At 43.5% G+C, this 25,238-nt stretch overlaps 1 non-coding gene and 1 pseudogene across 1 annotated transcript; one reads left to right on the forward strand and one right to left on the reverse strand.

Moving 5' to 3' along the window:
- LOC136157301 (craniofacial development protein 2-like) overlaps positions 1-7,110 on the forward strand; it is a 92,699-nt pseudogene extending 85,589 nt beyond the window's left edge.
- On the reverse strand, positions 4,892-4,998 carry LOC136162115 (U6 spliceosomal RNA). The gene has a single exon (XR_010661962.1). It is a non-coding gene; the product is annotated as a U6 spliceosomal RNA (small nuclear RNA).
- Positions 7,111-25,238: the final 18,128 nt, after the last annotated feature.

A 25,238-nucleotide genomic window follows, 5' to 3' on the forward strand; every position in this document is an offset into this window, starting at 1 on the left:
CATTGCAATGACCTGGAAATCATGGGTCGGTGAAAACATCTGGATTTCGGTGTGTTGTTTTCCTATTTGTTTATTCAAAAGCCCTCACTTCAGATTCTGTCCCTGGTCATTTAGCAAAGGTCCCCAGTATGATCCATTGTCTTATATGCCCAAAGACTCGTAGAGAGTCTATGTGACCAGCAGAAGGCTAGTCTGTCGGGAGTCTCGGTTTTCTGCTTATTCCAACACTGTTAAAATCACGTCCTTTAAAAAAAAAAATTGTCATCCTGTGGACATGGCCAGCAGGGAGCAGCAGGAGGAATTTGCTGCTGACCATCCTATTTTTATCAGTATTGGGGATTTTGCTTCCTACTGTGAAGTTAAAGGAGGATTCTGCTCCTTCCCTCTGTCATTTTCCTATCTTTCATATTATTTATTTAAAAATTTAAAAATCTCCCTTTGGCAGTGCACATGCATGGCATGTGGGATCATAGTTTCCCGACCAGGGATTGAACCTGGGTCCCCCTGCCTTGGAAGTGTGCTGTCATAACCACTGGGCCACCAGGGGAGTCTATTCCATATTTAAGACTGGTTAAAAATCTCTGCCCGAAATTGACTGAGCAGAGCTCAAGGTTCAAATTGCAAACCCTAATTGGTTAGTGCCTGGCTTCCCTGTGCTTTACAAAGACAGATTTTTAAAATGCCTGTCACATCAGAATCTGGAAAGCCTCGGCCTTCCCCCACTGGTACCTCCCTGTCCCAGCCTTGAAACCTTCTATTTACCCAATGCTTAAAATATGGAAAAGGTAATAATTAAGATTGTGCTCTCAGTGCAGGTGGTGGCTCTAAATAGCTTACGGGCTCTCTGGGTGTCTACAAGCAGTGAAGTCGTGTTTGTTGTTATTGCATGAAATGAAAGAAGCACCTTGGATGATTACAGATGAAGATCTTTTTCCCAGTGGCCGGCAGAACCGAGGGGAAGAGCCACCTCTCATTCCCTTCATAGTTGGCCTGGGAGCTGGGAGGATGGGCAGAGAAGCCTGGAAAATCTGCCGGCTTCTAATTGTGTCTTTACAGCCAACTAGGCTACCAAAATGATTATCTTTTTCTCTCCGAGCCTTACTGACCTGTGGCTAATGAGATTTGTGCTTCGATTAGTTGTAGAACATAAATTAGCTAATCAATGGCAATGGATTCGCATTATTTCTCATACATGAGTTCTGCTGCACTGATCTGTACTGAATATTCAAATCAATTTCGGATGCTCTGAACGACTCCGTTAATGTGACCTGCTGGAATCTGGCTGCATCCGTAGCCTCCTTGGGAGCAGATGAAGACCAGGCTGAGCTTGGCTCACACCCCAGCTGCCCAGGCATCCAGAGCTCTGCAAACTACCTTGCTTTCCCTTCCACACAATGAGGGCCAAAGAAGGTTGGGGAGAAAGTCGTGCGGCGGGTGGGGGGAAGCAACAGAAACTCCTGGAGAACTCACAGCCCCAGGTGGCCTCCTTTCCTGCAAAGGAACCGGGCTAAGGGGACATCAAAAAGCAGGGAGCTATTTTCAGGTTACTGGCGTACAAACTTTGCCAAGGGCAAGATCCTGGGTTGGTGTCTTTGGTTTTCAACCCGGGGAAGAAAATCTTCCACTTTTTGCTGTAGTTGTCTCGTCTGTACAATTAACCAGCATCTTGGCATAAAACGTGGAAATTTGTACAGTCTTCTAGGCATCTGTGGGCTTTATGGTACAAGTTCTGTTAGTACTGAAGCCACAGAAAATTAAATGTTCCCCAAAGAACTTCCAGATGTGCTTTATTCTAATGGGGTCATTATGCAGTAAATTAAAAAGCAGGGTAAATGGAACTGTAAAATTTAAATTACTCTAAAACCACATCTCTTTGCTTTGAGCATTCATTTGTGGGGTTGCATTTGCAATAAATGTGAATTAGGCAGCTGCAATAACTGTTAATCATATATTTATAAAATAGTAATGAGGAAATGAATAGCAGAGTAAGACAGCTGCACATTTGTCTGAGAGTGTGTCAACTGTGAACATAATAAGATGTGGAACATTGTTTGGAGCTGGGCTGATAATACAGTGAATGTAAGAGATCGCTTCAGCCTCTTAACTTTACACGAAATTATACATAAAATCCATAAAAGCCCATAATAATGCATTATGCCCCTGAATTGTATTCAATATTTTTCTTTGCTTTGATTTTCTGAAATGAGCTCTACTTTCGCCAAAGCCATCTTCCAGGCATCAGTGAGGCTTTTGTTTCAGGCGATGTCGGGTTTCTAAGATTGCAATTGGATTTAAAGAAAGCAGGGCCGGTGCTGGCAAGGAGTTAATGGTGGGGCTTTATTTGTTTCCTTGGACCTGCTGTACGTGGCTGGAGGCACGCCTGACCTGTTCCGGGCGGAGGACAGAGGGACTCCAGGCCTCCCCAGCTGAGCCCTGAGATCAGGACGGGGGAGAGAGGCCACTGCCAGTCCACCAGAGCCCCTGGGCTGCAGGTTGGACCTGGTGAGAACAGGGACACGGCTTTCAGCCACTGTTCAGACAAACATCTCCTTGGGGGCCACGGCTGGGAGCTCCAGGCAGGTCTAGTAAAGGTCTGTGGCCTTGTGCTTGGGATGGATGACTATCGTGATGGCTGAAGTGATGATCGTTACTTGGAAACCTCCTTGCCTGGTGTTTGAACCAAACCCTCTGCAGGGAGCATCTGAAAACTGGGGCTTGAGGCAGACCCTTCTTGAGCACCGAGAGGCAGGGGAGGGGCCTATGATCGAGTGTCCACAAGCAGCTGATCCTGGCCAGTCTCCTGCTGTCCTTGTATCACGTGGCATGACCAAGATGAAGCCAGTCCCCCTTACCGAGCATGCAGGGCTCTGTCCCGCCCGGCCCAGCCGCATCTCCCCCACTCCCACATTAAACACCTGCAGGGTCCCAAATCTGCCGTGATCTCAAGTTTGGTGGCTCTGAGTATGTGGTTCTCTTGATCTGGAATATTCTTCTCAGCTTCAAAGGTTCCAGTTGCTCCTGCATGTCCCTTGTGAAGCTGCCCCAGACAGACTCCTGGACCCCTTTCCTTATTCCCCTGGTGCTCATCATGCTATGTGCACCTCCCCATGACAACAGCAGTCTCCTGCCTCTCTGCGGTACTCTAGCTTAGTGTCCATGTACCCGTCAGACTCGGGCTCCCCGAGCGGACTCTCGGGTTTGGTGCTTTGCTACATCTTGTTTTGGGAAATGAATGCGGAATGCAGCCACTGGATGTTGGTGTAGGATTAAGGACAAGGGCCTGGGAGGGTCCAACGTGAACTCTCTTGGTGTCTCTACAATTAACCCAGGTCCTTCTTTTCCCTAGGCGGCCCCCAGCCCTTGGGATGGATGACGGTTGTCTGTAAGGAGCTGGAGAAGGAGCAGGTCTAACAGAAAGAGTGCATCCAGAAAGTTCAAAGTGGGATGTTTCAAAATAGAATGTTGAGCCCATAACCATCCTCCCATCACTCAGGATTCTGTAAGACCCTCACTGAAGGCAGTTTATTGTAGGAAACTGGGACTCTGTTTTTTCTGGGAAAGAGGGAGGAGGGGGAGAGAGACAAAAACAGAGACAGAGGCAAGGAAAGACACAGAGACAGAGACGGGGTGGGGGGAGGAGAAAGCTTGTTATACACACGTGCAGAGAACATTCTGTAAATCTCTTCCCAGCACACATTCATTTCCCAGTATTTCAGGTTTATTTTTCTTTAACCAACATTTTTTTTTCTTGTTATAAAAATACTATATGGTCATTCTTATAATGTGCAGCATAAAAATTTCATAATTTATTTAACCATTCCTTTATTTGTTTAAAAATTCCTGTTTATCTAACCATTCTCTATATGTTTAGTCTCTTATTGTTTATTGAATCATTCTTCATTCATTGAATATTTATGAATATTTTTTGCTCTTTTAAATAATGTTATTAAAATCCTTAAAATCTTTGCCAATTTCATAAGTATAGTATGATGCGTCATTATTATTGTAATTTCAGTTTATTTCTATTAAAGTAGAATTTTTCCCTCTTTTTTTTTTTTGGCTTATTTATGTGTAGTTTTTCTCTGGAATGATTAAGTATGGCTTTCACTAACAAGGGAACAGAGTCATCACTGAATGTCTTATGGGGTGCATTGTTTCATTTCACCTTCATATTAACCCCGTTCATAGACCCTGTGGTCTGTGCGAGACTTGGAGACGTTGAGGATCCTCCCTGAGATGCATGGTTAGTAGGTGCTGGATCCTGCTGCATTGCAGACGTGTCCTTTCATTTTTCTACTGGGGGCTGACAGCTTTCTCTTTAACTTACTGGAGCTGTTTGCATATTGAGTGTTTAATTCATTGTCCACGTACCTACAGGCTTTTTTTTTTTTTTTTTAATGAGGTATAGTTGATTTACAGTGCTGTGTTAGTTTTGGGTATACAGCAGAGTGATTCAGTTATATACATATTTATAGAGAGGTTTCCCAGGTGGTGCAAAGGTAAAGAATTCTCCTGCCAATGCAGGAGATGCAATTTGGATCCCTGGGTTGGGAATGTCCCTTGGAGGAGGAAATGGCAACCCACTCCAGTATTCTTGTCTGGAGAATCCCATGGACAGAGGAGCCTGGCGGGCTATAGACCATAGGGTAGTAGAGTCAGACATGACTTAGCATGCACATGCATACATATATATATATACATACACACACACACACATATATATATTCTATTTCCGATTCTTTTCCCTGTAGGTTATTACAAATATTGAGCAGTGTTCCCTATGTTATATTGTAACTCCTTGTTGATTATCTATTTTAGATACAGCAGTGTGTATCTGTTAATCCTAAACTCCTAATTTATTCCCCCCTCCTCTTTCCCCTTTGGTAACTATAGAAAATATGCAGGCTTCACAGATCTGCATGTCATCCTTGCGCAGGGGCCTTGCTAATCTTCGCTGTGTCATTCCAGTGTTAGTATGTGTGCTGGGGAAGAGAGCACCGGCATGGTCCTTTAAACAGAGGGCTCAGGTCACAGGGTTCCCATCAAAGAAGGGCAAATGGCTCCCCTAAGAAGCCCACTGCTCTCCCCACTTTGTCTTCATTCAGAGAGTTACCTCTTGGTGGCTCTGTGTCCAGGTTTCTTCCCTCTTATCATCTTCTGATGTCTGCACCCTTTGAAAGGTGGGCGGAATGATGGCTGTTAATCATCTCACTTGTTTGAGAAAGCTGAGGACTGCCCCAGGTAAGAGATATGGCAGGGAAGCCAATAAAAAACAAAACCTAAGCCAGAATTAATAAAACCAGACCAAATCAAACCAAGCTGAACAAACATCCCAACATGGTGAGTCAGTCACTTTGGATTTGGGGTAGAGTTGCCAGGTAAAATATAAAATGCCCAGATAAATGAATTTCAGATAAACAACACTGAAATTACCAAAAATATTTTAAAAAATACTAAAAAATATCCTGTGCACTGTTTGGGACATACTTATCCCCCCAAGTTATTGTTAGAAATTTCTCGGGAGGTTTTTAATCTTTTTTCAAAGGTAATTTTATTGGGATAACTTACATCTGTTATATAGATAGAAAGGACAGTTTAGCAGTGTAAATTTATTTTAGAAGTTCAAGTGAACAATATTTAAAAATCTATCAATATGAACCATAAAACTGTTTTGAATTTGAGTTTATGAGTTACCTTTGCAACCTACAGCAGCCTCAGCTCCAGTTCAGGTTAGGTTATTATTATTTATTATTTTTTTTGTAGCAGTGAATAAATCCTGCTTGCAAATGGTAAAAAAAAAAAAAAAAAAGGCTTACCTTAAGATTTAAGCGTAGCGGTGAGCAGCCGAGATGAGAAACCCCACGTCCAAGGTAAGAAGCAGCAGCTGTGTTTTCCTGGAGCAGCTGTGAAGAGATACCCCAAGCCCAAGGTAAGAGAAAGCCCACTAAGATAGTAGGTGCTGAGAGAGGGCATCAGAGGGCAGACAGACTGAAACCACAATCACAGAAAACTAACCAATCTGATCACATGGACCACAGCCTTGTCTAACTCAATGAAACTATGAGCCATGCCATGAAGGGCCACCCAAGACGGATGGGTCATGGTGGAGAGGTCTGACAAAATGTGGTCCACTGGATAAGGGAATGGCAAACCACTTCAGTATTCTTGCCTTGGGAACCCCATGAACAGTATGAAAAGGCAAAATGATAGGACACTGAAATATGAACTCCCCAGGTGGGTAGACACCCAATATGCTACTGGAGATCAGTGGAGAAATAACTCCAAAAAGAATGAAGGGTTGGAGCCAAAGCATAAACAACACCCAGCTGTGGATGTGACTGGTGATAGAAGCAAGGTCCGAGCAATATTGCCTAGGAAGCTGGAATGTTAGGTCCATGAATCAAGGCAAATTGGAAGTGGTCAAACAGGAGATGGCAAGAATGAACGTTGACATTCTTGGAATCAGCAAACTAAAATGGACTGGAATGGGTGAATTTAACTCAGATGATCATTATATCTACTACTGTGGGTAGGAATCCCTTAGAAGAGATGGAGTAACCATCATAGTCAACAAACGAGTCCAAAATGCAGTACTTGGATGCAATCTCAAAAATGACAGAATGATCTCTGTTCATTTCCAAGGCAAACCGTTCAATATCACAGTAATCCAAGTCTATGCCCCGACCAGTAACGCTGAAGAAGCCGAAGTTGAACAGTTCTATGAAGACCTACATGACCTTCTAGAATTAACACCCACAAAAGATGTCCTTTTCATTATAGGGGACTGGAATGCAAAAGTAGGAAGTCAAGAAACACCTGGAGTAACAGGCAAATTTGGCCTTGGAGTACAGAATGAAGCAGGGCAAAGGTTAATAGAGTTTTGCCATAGCAAACACCCTCTTCCAACAACAGAAGAGAAGACTCTACACATGGACATCACCAGATGGCCAACACCGAAATCAGATTCATTACATTCTTTGCAGTCAAGGATGGAGGAGCTCTATACAGTCAGCAAAAACAAGACTGGGAGCTGACTGTGGCTCAGATCATGAACTCCTTATTGCCAAATTCAGACTCAAATTGAAGAAAGTGGAGAAAACCACTAGACCATTCAGGTATGACCTAAATCAAATCCTTTATAATTATACAGTGGAAGTGAGAAATAGATTTAAGGGACTAGATCTGATAGACAGAGTGCCTGATGAACTATGGGTGGAGGTTCATGACATTGTACAAGAGACAGGGATCAATTTCTTTTGACAGGGGAAAGTTTCTTTTTCCCCAAGAAAAAGAAATGCAAAAAAGCAAAATGGCTGTCTGAGGAGGCCTTACAAATAGCTGTGAAAAGAAGAGAAGCAAAAAGCAAAGGAGAAAAGGAAAGGTATACCCATTTGAATGCAGAGTTCCAAAGAATAGCAAGGAGAGATAAGAAAGCCTTCCTCAGTGATCATTGCAAAGAAATAAAGGAAAATATTAGAATGGGAAAGACCAGAGATCTCTTCAAGAAAATTAGAGATACCAAGGGAACACTTCATGCAAAGATGGGCCCAATAAAGGACAGAAATGGCAGGGACGTAACAGAAGCAGAAGATATTAAGAAGAGGTGGCAAGAATATACAGAAAGACTGTACAAAAAAATCTTCATGACCCAGATAATCACAATGGTGTGATCACTCACCTAGAGCCAGACATCCTGGATTGTGAAGTCATTGGGCCTTAGGAAGCATCACCATGAACAAAGCTAGTGGAGGTGATGGAAATCCAGTTAAGCTATTTCAAATCCTAAAAGATGATGCTCTGAAAGTGCTCCACTCAGTATGCCAGCAAATCTGGAAAACTCAGCAGTGGCCACAGGATTGGAAAAGGTCAGTTTTCATTCCAATCCCAAAAGAAAGGCAATGCCAAAGAATGCTTAAACTACCGCACGATTGTACTCATCTCACACGCTAGTAAAGTAATGCTCAAAATTCTCCAAGCCAGGCTTCAGTAATACATGAACCATGAACTGCCAGATGTTCAAGCTGGTTTTAGAAAAGGCAGAGGAGCCAGAGATCAAATTGCCAATATCTGCTGGATCATCAAAAAAGCAAGAGAGTTCCAGAAAAACATCTACTTCTGCTTTATTGACTATGCGAAAACCTTTGACTGTGTGGATCACAATAAACTATGGAAAATTCTTAAATAGGAATGCAAGAATTCTTAAATAGGAAAATTCTTAAATAGCAATGCAAGACCACCTGACCTGTCTCTTGAGAAATCTGTATACAGGTCAAGAAGCAGCAGTTAGAACTGGACATGGAACAACAAACTGGTTCCAAATAGGAAAAGGAGTACATCAAGGCTGTATATTGTCACCCTGCTTATTTAACTTATATGCAGAGTACATCATGAGAAGCGCTGAGCTGGATGAAGCTCACACTGGAATCAAGATTGCCAGGAGAAATATCAATAACCTTAGATATGCAGATGACACCACCCTTATGGCAGAAAGTGAAGAAGAACTAAAGAGCCTCCTGATGAAAGTGAAAGAGGAGAGTGAAAAAGTTGGCTTAAAGCTCAACATTCAGAAAACTAAGATCATGGCATCTGGTCCCATCACTTCATGGCAAATAGATGGGGAAACAGTGGAAAGAGTGGCAGACTTTATTTTTGGGGGCTCCAAAGTCACTGCAGATGGTGATTGCAGCCAAGAAATTAAAAGACACTTGCTCCTTGGAAGAAAAGCTATGAGAAACCTAGACAACATATTAAAAAGCAGAGACATTACTTTGCTAACAAAGGTCCATCTAGTCAAGGCTATGGTTTTTCCAGTAGTCATATATGGATGTGAGAGTTGGACTATAAAGAAAGCTGAGTGCTGAAGAATTGATGCTTTTGAACTGTGGTGTTGGAGAAGACTCTTGAGATTCCCTTGGACTGTGAGATCCAACCAGTCCATCCAAAAGGAGATCAGTTCTGAATGTACATTGGAAGGACTGATGTTGAAGCTGAAACTCCAATACTTTGGCCACCCAATGCGAAGAGTTGACTCATTTGAAAAGATCCTGATGCTGGGCAAGATTGAGGGCAGGAGAAGAAGGGAACGACAGAGGATGAGATGGTTGGATGGCATCACCGACTCAACGGACATGAGTTTGAGTAAACTCCGGGAGTTGGTGATGGACAGGGAGGCCTGATGTGCTGAGGTCCATGGGGTTGCAAAGAGTCAGACACGACTGAGCGACTGAACTGAACTGAATCAATTAAACAGTAATAAAGGAGAAATTTTTTTCTGAGGTGTGCTCAAAAAGAAGTTGCAACCCTAGTTGATGTATTAAAGTGTCTCCACTGCATTTGGGTTTGATCTTGGGTTGGGAAGATCCCCTGGAGGAGGAAATGGCAACCCATTCCAGTGTTCTTGCCTGGAAAGTTCCACCAACAGAGAAGCCTAGTGGGCTGCAGTCCATGGGGTTACAAAGAGTTGGACACAACTGAGAACACACACACTGCATTCAGTTTTGGAAGGCATGTGGTTATGCTAAAAAACTATATACGATAAAGAGCTTAGTTTGAGTCAAATATTGGAAGGCCCTCTGAGAACCCAGAAGGGCCCTGAGCTAGAGCAAAGCATGGGGTATCCTGCCCCTGTCCCTCCCTCTTGGACAACGAGAGTGTGTTGTGAGTCAGGATGGCCAGTGTCCAGTCCATAGTGGTTGGTCGTGTTGGCACCAAGGGGCTCTCGTTGGAGGCTGAGCCACAGGCTTGGTGTGAAAGCATCAACACTGGCCCCAGTTGGGCCCCGACTTCTCCTGGGAGCCTGTAGGTTGCTCCATCATTGTTTGTTTTTCCCTTCATAACAGTAATGGGTCTACTCTGCTGACTCAGATGGTAAAGAATCTGCCTGCAATGCAAGAAACCCAAGTTCAATCCCTGGGTTGGGAAGATCCCCTGGAGAAGGGAATGGCAACCCACTCCAGAATTCTTGCCTGGAAAATTCTCTGAATAGAGAAGACTGGTGGGCTACAGTCCGTGGCGTCGCAAAGAGTCAGACACTGCTGAGTGACTAACACTTTCACACTTTTCAGAACTGTAATGGCTACCATGTATTGAGCAACTACTAATGCTAGGCCATGTGAGGTGGCTTCACACTGGTGGAAACATACTGTGAAAGAGAAATTCAGGGTGCTTACACTGCTCCCAGGCAAAAGAGTGAATGCGGCTGGAAGGAACACTCTGGAAAGCCTGTTGGGGTTGAGTGGGGGGAGGGGTGGCAAATCTGAGTGACTAGAGCTAGTGAACTTCCTGGGAGGGTGGGTCTGGCAGACCACGCGGCCTTGGTTTTGACAATGGGCTAGTCCAGTGCATAGGCTTCCCATGTGACTCAGTGGTAAAGAATTCACCTGTCAATTTAGGAGATGTGAGTTCGATCCCTGGGTCGGGAAGATCCCCTGGAGAAGGAAATGGCAACCCACTTGAGTATTCTTGCCTGGAGATTTCCATGGACAGAGGAGCCTGACAGGCTACAGTCCATGGCATCATAAAGAGTCAGACATGACTGAGCGACTAAACAAGTAGTCCAGTGCAGGGTGTGATGCTGTCTCATGGCCTCCCTTCTCTCCCTGGCCATGATGGAACTCGGGGCACGGTTGTTGAGGAATGAATGGTGTAAAACATTAGCCTGCCAGGGTGCATACACACACAGTCCGGCCCTGATGGGGCATAAGCAGGGTAGTAGCTTGAAGAAGATTGATGTTAGAGTCCACGGCTGTGAGCCTGGCATGTAACCTTTCTGAAGTTCACTTTCTTCAAGTTAAAAAAAATGGGGCAAACAAAAATAATGGTGATGATAGTCAACAGTTGTAAGGAACACATTCCCTGTGCCATCTGTTTAGACGTAGTTCTAAAAGTGTTCCATTAGCTCATTTAATCCCCATGTTAACCTTCCCTATAAAATAAGGGGGCGGTAGTGGTAAAAACCCACCTGCCAGTGCAAGAGGCCTAAGAGATGTGGGTTCAGTCCCTGGGTCGGGAAGATCCCCTGGAGGAGGGCTTGGCAATCCACTATTCCAGTATTCTTGCTTGGAGAATCCCATGGACAGAGGAGGCTGGTGGGCTTCGGTACACTGGGTCACAAAGAGTCAGACAAGACTGAAGTGACTTAGTACAGTGTATAAGATAGGTGACTTTATCACCCCAATTTACAGATGAGGAAACAGAGGTGCAAAGGGGCTGAGACCCTCGCTCACGATCACACAGTTGGGAGATCTGGCATCTGAATTCAAGCTCTTAATTTTTGTGTCCCCTGCTCTGGGCAAAAGTTACCTTTGAGATGTCTTGCAGGCCTCTCACCCCTTCTCTGAGGATTACCCCCATCTCCCCCATGTTCTTGCAGCCACGTTTATGTAATGTGATCTGTTCCTTGACTATGGATTGGACCAAAGTGGACATTAGACCAAGCTGGGTCTCCAGGTTCCCTGGGATTAGGAGCTGGGATTCTGAGAGGTGTGTTGATCTCCACTGTCTCCTTCAGCGTGTGGAGTGAGGAGGTAGGGGTGGCCCTGCTTGCCGAGGTGGTGTCCAAAGCAGAGAAAGGAGAGAGTGGGCATCTGTTTCTTTCGAGAAAAGGGGCTCCGATGTGAAGATCACATCAAACAATGTCTGTGAAAAATGTTTTGTATACTCTGGTCTTGCGGCAAAATATCATTTATTAACTCTACAAGTTAATAACTTTACTATTAATAACTTTACTTTGTAAAGTTAATATTAGCGTTACAAGTTAATAGGGATTATACCTTGGCATCATTTATAATTTAAGGTTGACCAAGATCAATCCTCAGCACTGCATTAACGTGCTAAAAGTTTCTTTATTTTATCAAGGGGATAGTATGCCCCCAAGGCCATTTTGCCACATGGGCAGTGGATGTGGACACCAATGAGACTCCCTAATAAAACCCGTCTCCCCAACAGACTCTTCGTCACATGATCTGAGTTCCATTAGTAATGTCCTGGCTGTAACAAAGAACGAAGGATAAGTAGGTGGTGTGGGCCCTTTGTGGAGGATTGTTAATCTCCCCAGATTATTGCTCTTTGAATCTCAGACTGTTGCCAGCTTTCTTTTTGTATATTGGCTCCATTTAAAGTGATTAAAGTGGAGATCTGATTGGATAAGGTCATCCAAATTCTGTAAACGCCACTTCCTCACAAATGAATGCTTGCAATCGATTTAATTTTTCAAATAAAATGATTAAATTGCTATTATTGTGGGATCATTTTTTATTAAGAGAACCTTTTAAAATGTTAATTATTGGGCCCCCTGAAACACTTTCATCTCTCCCGACTTTGCTCTTGAGAAGAAAGTGTCTGCTTGTTTCCAACACCCACTCACGTGAAATGCAAGCTTCCCTTTTTTACACCTGCAACCATTTTCCTTACTTCTCTAATATTTGTGTGAATTTAACTTTAATTTTTCTGCCTTTCATCTTCTGAATTAGTCGTATAATGCACAGATCACTCCTTCACCACTTCTTTCCTGTTTATTTGCCTTAAAAATAGATTCATTAACTAGATTTGGGTGCTCAGGCCATGCGACCACATCCATTTCAAAGGAAAATTTAATGGCATTTCATATTTTTCTACATTAAGGAAGATTAAAGTATATTACAATACCCTTTACTGCCCTATTTTCTTCATTTTAGAAGTGGTCAGTTTTAAATTTTTTTCCCCTCTCTTTCTTTCATCTGCAGTGTTCGATAAATTGTCAGGCCTTTCAGATGACAGTCCCAGCAAATTGAGTTCTATATTACAACTCAGATGCATTGTTTAGCCCATCAGCAGTCAGATAAAGCACCCCTATTCACACAGGACATCAAAAGAACAAATATATGTTCGAAGTGGCTAAAAAGAGCACAGAGACTCAGATACTTCATTTTCTTAATTGTTAGTGATTATTTGGCTAGTTTCAGGGCGATCACTGCTGATTCTGAACCTATACTTCCTCGCCTGATGTAATAATGGTGTGAAATCTACATGCTTATCTGCATAGATCTTGATCTGGAATCTTGACCACAAATTACAAGCTTGTAGACAGGTCAGGCGCATCATCTTTTAATAACCCAAGGGGCAGACACACTAACATTTTAATAGCGGACAGTATTACGAAATGCAAGATCTGGACTTATGCCTTTTTATTTCAGCCATGTACCATCTTGTGAAATAGTTGGAAGACTTTAAGGCATTTACAAGCTAGAACAAGGGAGATATTAAGATTTAAGCTTTTTTATTTTCATTTTTTGTAGAGGTAGAGGAGGTCAAAATTGTCAGGTGCCCCTTGGGCTGAAGTTTTATTCGGTGAGCCCCCCATGGGCTTAAATCATCTCAGAGAGCCCCCCCATCTCAACAAATGCAGCAAAACCTTGCAGGACACTCAGATTTTCTCTAAACAAAGTTTGGGGATGTTGATCAGACGTGGGAGGAAGGAGCAGAAGACAGATTTTACAACAGTACGATCATGGGGTGTAGGTTTTAGGCAATAAGCAGGTAGCCTAGTTTTCTCAAAAGAAAAAAGAAAATAATGGAAAAGTGTAACATTCATTCGGAGGCCTCAAAGGCATAAAAAACCCAATTCCAACTGTTATAGGTCCCTGCAGGAGTCTACAGAAGAACTAAGCTTTTTAAGTAAGAAAACTAGATTCTGGCCCACAGGGCCCTGTCACTGCTGCCTAATGGATGAAACTCTTTGGATATAAATATGCTGTTTACTTCCCAGCTTCAGCTTTCATAAAATATAACCTTTCTATGATTTACGACCCACAGAAAAACCAGAGGATGGATTTTTAGCTCTGAATTGGTTGGATGTCAACAAGAAAAATATAGATAACATATCGAAGTAGCGGGGTGTTAATGCCACACAAAATGATGAAATTATTTTTGTTTAGAAAAGTTAAGTTTGTTCTTAAAGTTGTTGGATGGCAGCTGTGAGAGGCAGGGCTGAGGAAAACCTCTGAAATGTCTCTCATTTTTAAGTCCTTGTCCAGTGGCTTATACGTTTGGGTATATTGACCTCAGTTCTCAATCAATAATGTCTTGTTGAAAAGTTTGGGCTAACCACAGATTCTTCACAAGCGGGAATGGTCGTTCTTTGTCTAAATCACTTAGGTTTTTCAAGTGCTAGATTTCCGTTACATCTTTCAACATCAAGTATAGAAGCTGTCCCTGATCTTGCTGACAGGAGATGACAGAGCCAGTCTTTTCCTCACAAAGGAGATTGGAAACAGTGAAAAGCAAAAAATAAATAAACTAGCCCTACAAACAAGCAAGCAAGCAAATAAGCAAAAGCAAAACCCTCAAATTAAAAGCAACCACAAAACTCTCCCCACCATGCACTCAACAAAAGCCAACCCCATCCTTGGATGCTGGGCTGGAAAAAGATTGCATGCCAATTTGTCATTCAGAGATCTGTATTCATTTTATAGCTTTCCGGTCTGGTTTGATGCTCGAAAGAGCCTGATTCCAGATGAACTGGCAAGGAAATCTGCATGTACCATCACCAGCCAAAGGGATGAAGCTGTTAAAACTGAAAAGGTTTTCTCATTTGATGGTTCTGAGCACTGAATGAAGGGAAATTACTCTGCTTTTCAACGCTGCACTCAGCAAATTAAAATCTCATGCACTAGAGGCTGGAAGGCCAGATCTTTAGTCTTCCTACAACCTAGAAAAACCAGAGGTGTGAGGCCACACTAGGGGACTGTCTCATGGTGACCCTAATGGCAGGGGTCCTTCTTAGCCACTGGTCTCCTGGTTTTAGATGAAAGGGTCCATTGAGAGGAATCCTAATGTATCCACTCCCTTGGGTGGCCAAGCACAAGCTCTGTATCTGGAAAGACATGTAGCCTCAGAAGGTAGAACCTCCATAGGCCATGTGGTTTATGGAAGAAAGAATATGGGTCAGAATTTTTACGTTGAGTTTCAGCAACAACCTGAAGAATATTTCAACTCTCCTCTGATCGTCCATCAACCAAGGTACAGAGGGAAACCTCAGGAAGTCTGCTGAATTGCTGTATTACTTTTCAGAGAAACAGGCCTCTCATCTTCATGCTGTTTATCTTTGGCTATAAGTTTCCCAAGTAGAAAGAAAAGTGAAAGTGACTCAGTCGTGTCCTACTCTTCATGACCCCGTGGACTGTAGCCCACCAGGCTCCTCCATCCATGGGATTCTCCAGGCAAGAATACTAGAGTGGGTTGCTGTTTCCTTCTCCAGGGGATCTTCCCGACCCAGGGATCGAACCCAGGTCTCCCGCATTGCAGGCAGACACTTTAACCTCTGAGCTACCAGGGAAGCCCAAGTAGAAAGAGGGCCTGTGTATTTTCAGGCAGGACCACTCAGTCAAGTCAATAGTCATTCCTGAGTTCTTCCAATGTTCTGTAAGCAGCAAGGAGTACCCTACGGACCCCAGGGTCTGAATTGCTTGCTGGGAAGATGCTATGATAAATTTCCTCATATACTCAGTCTGCTTTGTTTTCTTGGGCTCCAAAATCACCACGGATGGTGACTGCAGCCATGGACTCAAAAGACACTTGCTCCTAGAAAGAAAAGCTATGACAAACCTAGATAGCATATTAAAAAGCAGAAACATCACTTTGCCAACAAAGGTACATATAATCAAAGCAATGGTTTTTCTAGCAGTCATGCATGGATGTGAGAGTTGGACCATAAAGAAGGCTGAGCATTGAAGATGATGCTTTCAAATTGTGGTGCTGGAGAAGACTCTTGAGAGTCCCTTGGACTGCAAGGAAATCACAGCAGTCAATCCTAAAGGAAGTCAGTCCTGAATATTCATTGGACGGACTGATGCTGAAGCTGAAGTTCCAGTACTTTGGCTATCTGATGTGAAGTCTTTGGAAAAAATCCTGATGCTGGGAAAGAGTGAAGGCAAAAGGAGAAGGGGGCGACAGAGGATGAGATGATTAGATAACATCACCAACTCAATGGACATGAATCTGAGGAAACTCCAGTAGATAGTGGAGGACAGAGGAGCCTGGCATCCTACAGTCCATGGGGTTGCAAGGAGACAGACACGACTTAGTGGTTGATCAACAGTAACATATTCAGTCTATAGAGACTGCTTTTTTTGTTGTTGTTTAGTCAATCAGTTGTGTCTGACTCTTTGTGACCCCGTGGACTGTAGCCCACCAGGCTCCTCTAGTCATAGGGATTCTCCAGGCAAGAATATTGGCGTGGGTTGCCATGCCTTCCTCCAGGGGCAGAGCGGAAAGCAACTCTGGGGACCCATGAGGGATGAGTCTTCTTGGGTCAGACCATCCTTTTCATTTCTCCTGTTCATTCCTGGGTGTGGTTGGAGCAATGAGATGGGCCTGGGAGTGAGATAACTTGTTTCAAAATAAAAATCTCAGTTTTTTCTCTTTTCCTCCTGGAGTTCTTTGATCTTGGTGCACAGGGAGTTTTTGGAAGCTGGGAGCTCAGATTCCCATCACGTTAAGTCTCCTTTGTTTGAACTTTGGGAAAACTTGTCCCCACTGCTCTCTGACCTTCAGCTGTCCTCAGAATCTCAGGCCCAATTCCAGGATAGCCCTGACATATCTAGCTGATACCCAAAAGGAACAATCAGTAGGGGAAAAAAGTCTTGGTTCTTTAATTAAAAATCCATGTTTGGCTTGTGTTCAGAGGCATATTTTTGCATCTTAAAATGTTTCTTTTCTCTTTGTAGTTGGGCTTTGCTTATAAATAGAGCTGGCTCAGAGTCACATTAATTTAATTTTATCTGTGATCCAGATCAGCCTAGAATGCTATTAATTTGGATTTGACTGCCAGCTGAAAACAACATCCACCAATATCCACTCTTTAGCTAGGTAATCGTGTAGTAATTAGGATGCGTGTTGTACATAATCTTGATTTAAATAATCCTCGCTTAGTTTTTTGTCTACATAGATAAAAAAGCTATTTTGTCAGTATTTTGGAAGTAGGAAATCATCTTGATGATTTTAATCAAAATCAGCATTTGTGAATTGGGGCATTCTTTTAGGAACAATTAATGTACAAGACAGAGATTGGTCTCTCTGCCCCATGTTGTAGATCTGTCATGAATGCATGAAGATAGGGCAGCAGTGAAAGTCTTGGGCACCCAAACATGCCCCGGCTTCATCTCCAGGTCTTGGTGGCCTGAGGATTCACTTTGGAGGAAGTTTTATGTGGTCTCAAATCCCAGCCTGGCCACTTGGGAGTTGGGATCTTGGGCAACACTTGAATGATTACACCCTGGTTTCCTCATTTGTAAACAGGGAGACTGATACCTATGTGAAGGGTTGCTCACAGCCTACTGGACTCCCCCACAGCAGGGTTTCTCTATGGTTTCATCACCAAGAGGCAACATCTCAGAGTGATCGAGAGCAGGGATGCCCAAGCTTTACTGAAAAGAGCTGGAAAGTAATCGTTTTAGACTCTGCGGGCCATGAGTTCTGTTGTAGCCACTCAGCTCTGTGCTGGTAGCACAAAAGCAGCATAGATGATACATAGATAAACAGGCCTTGGTTCATAGGTCGCAGTTTGTTAAGTCCTGATTTGTGTGAGGCTCCAGATCAACAAAGATAGTTTGGAATTGGAATTTGGTAATTGGAATTACCAAAGATAATTTGGAATCTGCCTGACACTCAACTATCAAAGGTGACCTTGGACAAAGTCCATAACTTCTCACTTTTGTGTATCCGGCACAAGGTTAGAGAAGATTAGATCAAGTGATGGGGGAAGTCCTAGCACAGAATCAGGCACACCTCAGTAATCACTCATATTCTCACCTGTGTCTGTTTCCTTGTGCTTCCTCCCTTTCTTTCATTTGCTCTAGTTAATAGGAGGTGAAGTAGGGGAAGTCTTGGGGCCAGTGGCCTGGGCTGCAGGTACTCTGGAGCTGGAGAAGCTGGAGCTGGAAACGTGGGACAATGAGGCTGCTCCCAGGACTGCTGCCCGGCTTGGTGGAGTCCATGGTCACTTGTAATCGTGTCCTTTTCCATCTATTTAGTGCCATGATTTTTACATTGTTTGTGCTTTGGTTGGTGATTGTAAAACAGCCTGTGAGTTTGTGCTGAAGTGTGTGTAGTGTTCCTAAGTGCAGGAAGGCTGTGATCGGTCTTACAATGAAAGTACATATGTATGGTACATTGCATTCAGGCACGAGTTATAACACTGCTGGCCATGAGTTCAGTGTTAATGAATAAACCATATGTATTAAATAATATGCCTTTAATCAGAAACACATATACAATAACACTGTGTATATACTGATATTTGAAAATGTGCCCAGAGGCTTGCAGGAACCTAACTCTGTATTTCCCATAGGAGCTGTGATTCAGTATTTGCTAATTCAGTATTCATAGTGACTTCATGGAACAACTACCACAAATAATGAGTGTATATTGTATTCAGTTGTCATGTACCTTGGCAAGAATGGTCCTGGTCGCACAATAAGAGTAGGGGCCAGATGATGGTGTTTTGAAGATTGAATGGCAAGTGTAGACACAGGCTCCCAGAAACAGGAGGGAGACAGGGAGACTAGAGGGGTTGTCCACACGTGGGCGGTGCTTTTTGACTGAACTGAGAGACAAACCTGAAATTTAGCTTTCTTAGTAGATTTTTATGTCACTTCGGAGACTGTTTCACCTTGAGAATATAACTAAATTCCTATCAAGAATTACCCAAAGCATATTATGTAGGGTTGCCCATATGAGAAGCAGTTTGGTTTCAAAATGACAGTTTGGAACAGCTAGTTTTGTAACTTTCAATTTGGGATTTACATTTGAATGTTGCATTTTTAAAACCTATTTGCTTAGGGTTGCCAGATGAAATGTAGAACTCCCAGTTACATTTGAATTTTGGCAAAACCATGAATACTGTTTTTTAGTATACGTACATTTCATGTATAGGTTGCTATACCTGGAAACTTGCTGCATATGACTTAACATGTTTGACTTCATAGGTTTGACCTCACTGCCTGGGTTGGTGTTTCCCTGACATCCTGTGGGACTCCTGCTCAGTGGATAGCAGGAACTGGGATTTCCTCAATGCTCCCCTTTTTACCCCCCGCCCCGCCCCGAGTAAATTTCTATCTGACATAGGCCACCTATTAAGTTAGACCATTGCAAACATACTAAAAGTCCAGGCTGCCAATTGTGGGTGATACACAAACATCCAGAAAGAAGCCTTATTTCATTCTCCTTCCCAAAGTGCTTTTTTTTTTCTGGCAACACAGTAAGAAATGAGACACAGTATACTATGGATCTGGAAGCCTGTGGTTCAACTCAGGCGCATCTCTGACAAGCTATATGACCTTAGGTAGGTCACTTCATCCTTTTGGGCTCTGGTTCTTTGGATCTGGCATTAAGCAAGATGGTTTCCAAGGCCCTTTCCAGCTCTAAAACCAAATGAAACATTGAAAAGCAGGCCAATACGATGGTCTTAATTTAAAAATCTAGAGTTTTTCCATCTGGAGGGGAACTTACTTGGTCATGATTAAGAAAAAAAAAAAAAATAGATGCATTGTATTTGTTTCCTAAATGCTTCAAAACATGATTAACTGTAAGAAAGAAAACCCACAAACCCTTAAGGAAATGTTATATTTTATAGTGTATCCTCTTTCCCATTGAGGAAAAATTTGCAATCTGTTTAGGGTAGAGGAGTGTCTGAATCATTACCGCCCCTCTGCACCAAAGGCAAGAATTTTCTCCTGCTGAAGAACGCCTGGAAACAGATGCTGATGCCAGGGGGCAGCCATGCAAATAGATCCTGGTGGAGCAGCCTAAAAAGGCACCAAGGCTGAGGGCCACACACCATGAATCATTAGCACAGAGATGGAGACAGCAAAGGCTTCCCCGTGCCCAGCTGACTTCATACTGTTCCAGTACATCACGGCAGTCTATGGGGTTGCAAAGAGTCGGACACGACTTAGCGACTGAACAACAACAAAAGAAGGCACTTTGCACGTGTCGTCTCCAGTTTCCACAACAGCAGCCATCACACAACAATCCACATAACACCAGCCTGGTTTCTTTGTCTTTCCTCTTCGGGAAGTGGAGTTGGGTTGGGAGACAAGGGAAGGGAAGAATGATTCACCTTCTAAGGCTCTGAAAGAGAGGCAAAGTGATCATTATCTTTGTACTTTACAGATGAGGAAACTGAGGCTCAGGGATTTGCTGCTAGGACCTATCGGTCCCATGATCACCAGCAGCAGGTGCTAGAACCCAAGACTCTGGCTCCAAAGTCCCCTTGTCTCAGCTGTATCTTCAGCTGGTCACAAGTAGAGGAAAAGTCGAATGGTCTTTCTGATTTGATACTTTTCTCCCAGGACTGTTAGGAATGAGGAGCTGTGAAGTCAAGAGTGTTAGCTTGATGACCAGCTCCAGGAGATGAAAGCCTATTTGTATTTCACACACAGGTTGAATTTCTTGAATCGGACCTGGCAAATACTTTCATGGAGTTGGACTCTGATTTAAGGAAGAAAGCTGTAATGAAACATAATGATCCTTTTCAACCACGACAGACATAGTGTGCTAGTAGGTCTCTCCTGGGGTGCGTACCTTGCATCTTTAAGGATAACTGGGGCCGCATTTGCATTTATTTGCATACCAACTTGAGGTTGTGAAACATCGCATTGCCTCAGGAATGGATTGCCTCATTCTCAAGGACTCTAGTGGTGCAAATGAAGCCATGTCTTCCATTTTGAGGAGGTAATAATAAAGCCAAGAACAGTGAGCGTGGGGCCAGGACCTGAAGGTCTGGTCTTGCCTTGGGGTCTTTGTCTCTCTTAAGCTGGACAGCACGGACTTCCGCCTCCAGGCAGGGCCTTTGCACAGGTTGGTACCCCGGCCTGGGATGCTCTCATTGCCTCTGCTCTCAGACATTCATGGGATGAGGAAAGGGTGATCCTGGGCTGAGTTGAAGGAATCTCCTCCCCATATCACATTAGCAGGCCTTCCCTCTGACTCCTCAAGGGAAGCTGACCTGGGTGCTCTGAGAAGGCAAAGTGGATTTACTTCTAAAGCTGCCAGAGGTCATGCTCAAGACATGCATGGTGAAGAAGGTGACCCTTCCTCCAGAAAGAGCTTCCAGCTAAGAGGAGATGAGGTGCAAGTGTCCGGCTAGGGGAGGACAGAGGGGAGGAGAGAGAAGAGTCCTTGGAGATCTGGAGAGAGGGTGCTGGGTTCACAGATTTTACCCAGGGGCCATTTCTGTCTGTGCAATTAATTGTGAGAGTGTGACTCCTCACTTGGAAATGTGAGAATTGGGCTAGATTCCTCTGTCAGGTGTAATCCTCCTATAGAAGACGTGGTTCCATGTAATCAAAAAACCCAAGGTATACATCTGGTTTAATAAAAATGATCCAATGGATTCCAAAGAGATCACGCTGATAGTGGGGGCTAGACCTGCTCAGTACTTCACAGGAGGCATCTCACTTCTCACCACACTGAAGACCTAGATGCTTATGTCCATTTTACGGGTAAGGAAACTAAGACTCAGAGAATCAGGTAACTTTCTCAAGATCACACGGCTAGGTAAGTAATGAAGCCAGGTTAGAAACTCAAGTTTGTTTGGTTTCTAAACTCAAGCTCATTACCACTGTAACAAACAACTTTAAAAAAGGTGCGGAAGTTGATTTGACAAAGTATGTAGGGCTCTGCTTGAGGTGGAATCTCTAAAAATCACCATTATGAAGTGCTTTTAAGAGCTAAGAGTTTACATTTGACTTTTAATTTTTAGATTTTAATTTATTTTATTATTTGGCTTCCCTGGGTCTTAGTTGCAGCATGCAGGATCTTTAGTTGCATCATGTGAACTCCCAGTTCACACAGTGAGATCTAGTTCCCTGACCAGCCTCAAACCTGGGCCCCCTGCATTCAGAGCCTTAGTCACTGGACCACCAGGGAAGTCCCTAATTTAAATTAAAAACAAAACAAAACACAATGATTATGCCAAAGGTGGAAAGATTTCACCCACAGTAGCAGATTCTCTAAGTTCTCACCTAGAGGCAGAGTAGACCTGGAGAAGATAACTCATCCCATCAGGACTCCTCCTTCTATGAGGCAGCTAAGCTGCAAGGGGCTTCAGAACCTTGGAAATCATCTTGTCCTGTGGGTCCCAATGTTTCCAGCTCAGAGATGCCCTTTGAGCATCAGCTTTTTCCTGGGACGACAGCTGTTCTTTCATTTAGTCTCTAGGCAAGGCTCCACAAGTTAGTGGTTCCTGAGCCCTACCAGTAGTAACTCCACAGATGCCCCAACCCATTGGGAGCCTCAGGAGTCCAGTCCTTCTTAGAGTCCAGAGGTGGGACTGGCTCAGGGCCAGGGGATGCCATCCCTAAAGCCACTCAAGAACGTGTGGGCAGAGCTGGCTCTCCATGCCTGGGTTAGTGGGCTTTCTGCAGTATCACCCGGACACCTAAAGAGCACAGCGGACAACTAGGAAGGAGCTTGCATGCCTGAGTTCCTGCAGAATTGGGAGCTCCTTCTAAGACAATGCAGTGTTACTTGTTCGCTTGTGAAGTTGGAAGAGTCAAGAGCATCCTCCTATTGTTGACTCTTGAAAGCCTTGAGAGTGGTTATCAGAGGCTTCTAGGCTTTACTTCTCCAGGGTTAAGTTTCCAAATTTTAGATGAGGGTGGAATGATGAGAGACACCTAACATGCCAGAGGAAAGAAAGGGGATGGTGAAGAATCCAGGAGCCTTGAAACACAAAGAAACAGAGATTGCCCTGTGTGGGGACAACTCGGGGTGGTTGGACACAGTGGTTCTCTCCAAGTACATGAGTGGATACTGCCATTGCAGGGGACTTGGTTTATTACTTAATGGCCATTAAAGGACTGAACTGGGACCCCCTGCAGACTAGGTGAGCCTTGAACTACCTCTCACATCTGAGACTCTGTGACTTGCACTCCACACAATTTCCGCATCTTCCCTTTAATTACTCTGATCTTCTCCTTCAGACTCTCTCCCTCCCACCCCATAGAAACCAGCATGGATCTCATACTCTAATGTCTGATTTAAAATAAAATAAAATAACCAGAGATGCTATTATAACTGGCACAAGAGCTACAAGACAGCACAATCCAGCTCCTTCATTTTCCTAATAATGGATAAAATCGCACCGGCAATTTCCCCTTGAATGCATTTGTCAATCAAAGACCCAACACTTAGAGAGTTCCCCCTCCTGAGAGTGTCCTCCAGGTACTATCTGTAAGCGAGAGGAAGCATACTCCTCAGCATGGTTATAACTGGAACAAATAGGCTGAGAGCTTGTTTAATTTTTTAAAAGAGGTTTCTCCAGCTTTTGGCTGGTCTAATGAACACTGGTCTGGGTCTACTTTGACTGAATCCTTTGCACAATGACACTGCCCCTGGTCTATAATTTCTGCTAATTGCCACTTGAACAAAAGCCACATTGTATATAGCTTTGCGGCTGCTCTATCATCTCAGAGTAGAACTGGCCGGCATGTTTAAAGCTGTCTCATCATGAAAACTTCTTCCCCAGAACTGGCAGTACTTATCTACACTGCAGAAGCAGAAAGCATGTTTTCTAACTGGGTCTGAGTGTGTTCCAGGAAAGAAGAATTTAAGCAGAGACCATGAGTTGGCAACTCAAATATTTATACACTGGTGCCATCACATTTTAACATCTCATTAGGGTAAGAATAATTGTGACTTAGTAAATGAAGGATGGGAGAGTTTCTGTTCTGAGATTACCTCATTCATCCTAGGAATTTAAGAGATTACTCTGGAGTTTGGGGTATTCAGGAAGAGTCTTAGGTGAGAGGAAGTTAGAGAGAGATGGATCTCCTTTATACCCTTGGTTCTCAGTGATTTCATGAATGTTCTCTGACTGTCCAGGGCTCCCTAAGTGTGTTCAGACAACTCTCTGTGCACAGAGAGCCTTCCGTGCTTCGGGTTTTAAAACAGTTGACTTGGAATTGTAGACCTGAGAAGAGATCTTAGAGGTCATTGCAGTTCAATCATTCAACCTAACTTCCGTATTCTCAGACTAAATTAAGGGTTGGTCGTCTTTGAACATCTGATAAAAACTATGAAAACTATTCCCTGGTTTAGGTATTTCACAGACACGCAGAAATCTAGACACAAACTGTTTAAATTCCCCCCTGCTACCCCATGGAATACACTTTAAGAAGATCTAGTTTGGGTAAATATAATTTGGATCTGTGTAGTTGCTAAGTCATGTCCCACTCTTGGTGACCCCATGGATTGTAGCCTGCCAGGCTCCCCTGTCCATGAAATTCTTCAGGCAAGAATACTGGAGTGGGTTGCCATTTCCTCCTCCATAGGTTGTATACAAATTGGTTGGTACAAATACAAGGTCCTCATGGTGACCTAGTTGAGTGGCCTGCTGTACACTTTGTATTTTACAAAGCAATAACTGGGACTTCCCTGGTGGGGTAGTGGATAAGAATCTGCTCGTCCGTGCAGGGGATGTGGGTTCGATCCCTGGTCTGGGAAGATTCCACACAACTCAGAGCCATAAAGCCCGTGTGCCACAACTACTGAGCCTGTTCTCTAGAGCAAGCAAGTCACGACTACTGCACCCACGTGCTGCAACTACTGAAACCTGTGCAGCTAGCGCTTGTGGTCTGCAGCAAGAAAAGCCACTGCAATGAAAAGCTCCCGTGTCACAAATAGAGAGCAGTTTCCACTCACTGCAACTGGAGAAGGCCTGCAAGCAGCAACGAAGACCCAGGGCAACCAACATTAATAATAAAACAAAAATAATTAATTAATAACTATAAAAAATGAAAGTTTGAGATAGCATATCCAATTTTAATTTTGTTGGGTAAACACTTAAAAACAAGATGATCTACTATCACCAACATTCCATAAAAGACACTTCAATACCAGATGAAAAGCAGTAAGGGCATAATTTTGGCATAAAGGAGAATCCTTTAAGTGAACAAATTTGACTTTATGAAAGACAGATGGGATTGTTCTATTTTTAAAAACTCACGAAAGCTTTATAAAATATTAGTCCTGGTGTTTGGCAACCACACTGTGAGGATTTGGGCCATTTTTCTTTCTTGGGCAAAGAGTGTGGAAGCTACACAGAAAAGCTTTTGCTCAAGGAGCACTTGACAGGCGTGACGGAACAGGGCTGGGGCACCATGTGACGTATTTAGCCAAAGCAGATTCAAATTCTCTATTCAGCATCTACCATTTCCACGGTGGCAGTAAAGGGAGACTTACTACACCTGAGACTGAGT

Source organism: Muntiacus reevesi, chromosome 2, assembly GCF_963930625.1.
Source record: "Muntiacus reevesi chromosome 2, mMunRee1.1, whole genome shotgun sequence".
NCBI lineage: Eukaryota > Metazoa > Chordata > Mammalia > Artiodactyla > Cervidae > Muntiacus > Muntiacus reevesi.